General features: G+C 37.8%; 1 non-coding gene across 1 annotated transcript; it reads right to left on the bottom strand.

Annotated features, from left to right (window-relative positions):
• Positions 1-1,150: 1,150 nt before the first annotated feature.
• Positions 1,151-1,258, bottom strand: LOC148580532 (small nucleolar RNA R71). The gene has a single exon (XR_015899128.1). It is a non-coding gene; the product is annotated as a small nucleolar RNA R71 (small nucleolar RNA).
• Positions 1,259-2,580: the final 1,322 nt, after the last annotated feature.

The following is a 2,580-nucleotide window of genomic DNA, read 5'->3' as shown; positions in this document are numbered from 1 at the left end:
TGATTTCTTGTGAATCAAGTTATTAATTGTGATTTTAAAAATCAAATCTTTTTCAAAACTAATTTCAATCATATCTTTTCAAAAATATCTTCTTATCTTATCTTTTTCAAAAATTTGATTTTCAAAATATCTTTTCTAACTTCCTAACTTCTTATCTTTTCAAAATTGATTTTCAAATTTGTTTCAACTAACTAACTAACTTTTTGTTTGTTTCCTACCTTTTTCAAAACTACCTAACTAACTCTCTCTCTCTAATTTTTGAAAAAATCTTCCCTCTTTTTCAAAATTTCTTTTTAATTAGACTAATTATTTTATTTTTTTATTTGAATTTTCAAAAAACTACTAACCTTTTTCAAAAACTATTTTCGAAAATCACTAACTCTTTTTCAAAAATTATTTTCGAAAATTCTCTCCTCCTCTCATCCCCTTCTATTTATTTATTCATCTACTAACACTTCTATTCATCTCACATCTCTGCTCCTATCATCACCTTTGTGTTTGGATTCTTCATTCTTCTTCACCCCTATTCCTTTTCTTCTTCTACTAACAATAAGGAACCTCTTTACTATGACATAGAGGATTCCTGTTCTTTTCTTTTTCTCTTCTCTTTCTTATGAGCAGGGACAAAGAAAAAGGCATTCTTGTTGAAGCTGATCCAGAACCTAAAAGGACTCTGAAGAGAAAACTAAGAGAAGCTAAATTACAACAATCCAGAGACAACCTTATTGAAAATTTCGAACAAGTAAAGGAGATGGCAGCCGAACCTAACAACAATAATGCAAGGAGAATGCTTGGTGACTTTACTGCACCTAATTCCAATTTACATGGAAGAAGCATCTCCATTCCTACCATTGGAGCAAACAATTTTGAGCTGAAACCTCAGCTAGTTTCTCTGATGCAGTAGAACTGCAAGTTTCATGGACTTCCATCTGAAGATCCTTTTTAGTTCTTAACTGAATTCTTGCAGATCTGTGATACTGTTAAGACTAATGGAGTAGATCCTGAAGTCTACAGGCTCATGCTTTTCCCTTTTGCTGTAAGAGACAGAGCTAGAATATGGTTGGACTCTCAATCCAAAGACAGCCTGAACTCTTGGGATAAGCTGGTCACGGCTTTCTTAGCCAAGTTCTTTCCTCCTCAAAAGCTGAGCAAGCTTAGAGCTAATGTTCAAACCTTCAGACAGAAAGAAGGTGAATCCCTCTATGAAGCTTAGGAAAGATACAAGCAGCTGACCAAAAAGTGCCCTTCTGACATGCTTTCAGAATGGACCATCCTGGATATATTCTATGATGGTTTATCTGAGCTATCAAAGATGTCATTGGATACTTCTGCAGGTGGATCCATTCACCTAAAGAAAACGCCTGTAGAAGCTCAAGAACTCATTGACATGGTTGCTAATAACCAGTTTATGTACACTTTTGAGAGGAATCCTGTGAGTAATGGGACGCCTATGAAGAAGGGAGTTCCTGAAATTGATACTCTGAATGCCATATTGGCTCAGAATAAAATATTGACTCAGCAAGTCAATATGATTTCTCAGAGTCTGAATGGAATGCAAGCTGCATCCAACAGTACTCAAGAGGCATCTTCTGAGGAAGAAGCTTATGATCCTGAGAACCCTGCAATAGCAGAGTTAAAATATATGGGTGAACCATATGGAAACACCTACAATCCATCATGGAGAAATCACCCAAATCTCTCATGGAAGGATCAAAAGCCTCAACAAGGCTTTAATAATGGTGGAAGAAACAGGTTTAGCAATAGCAAGCCTTTTCCATCATCCACTCAGCAACAGACAGAGAATTCTGAGCAGAATCCATCTAGCTTAGCAAATTTAGTCTCTGATCTATCTAAGGCCACTGTGAGTTTCATGAATGAAACAAGGTCTTCCATTAGAAATTTGGAAGCACAAGTGGGCCAGTTGAGTAAAAGGATCACTGAAATCCCTCCTAGTACTCTCCCAAGCAATACAGAAGAGAATCCAAAAGGAGAGTGCAAGGCCATTGAATTAATTACCATGGCCGAACCCACAAGAGAGGAGAAGGACGTGAATCCCAAGGAGGAAGACCTCCTGGGACGTCCAGTGATCAATAAGGAGCTTCCCTCTGAGGAACCTAAGGAATCTGAGACTCATCTAGAGACCATAGAGATTCCATTGAACCTCCTTATGCCATTCATGAGCTCTAATGAGTATTCCTTTTCTGAAGAGAATGAGGATGTTACTGAAGAGCAAGCTGCCAAGTTCCTTGGTGCAATCATGAAGCTAAATGCCAAATTATTTGGTATTAAAACTTGGGAAGATGAACCTCCCTTGTTCACCAATGAACTAAGTGATCTGGATCAACTGACATTGCCTCAGAAGAGACAGGATCCTGGAAAGTTCATAATACCTTGTACCATAGGCACCATGATCTTTAAGGCTCTGTGTGACCTTGGTTCAGGAATAAACCTCATGCCCCTCTCTGTAATAGAGAAACTGGGAATCTATGGGGTGCAAGCTACTAAAATCTCATTAGAGATGGCAGACAATTCAAGAAAACAGGCTTATGGACAAGTAGAGGACGTGTTAGTAAAGGTTGA

This window comes from Arachis ipaensis, chromosome B10, assembly GCF_059453495.1.
Source record: "Arachis ipaensis isolate K30076 ecotype BB chromosome B10, ASM5945349v1, whole genome shotgun sequence".
Classification (NCBI taxonomy): domain Eukaryota; kingdom Viridiplantae; phylum Streptophyta; class Magnoliopsida; order Fabales; family Fabaceae; genus Arachis; species Arachis ipaensis.
The sequence above is the reverse complement of the archived record's forward strand: the minus strand, read 5'-3'. Positions and strand labels throughout refer to the sequence as shown.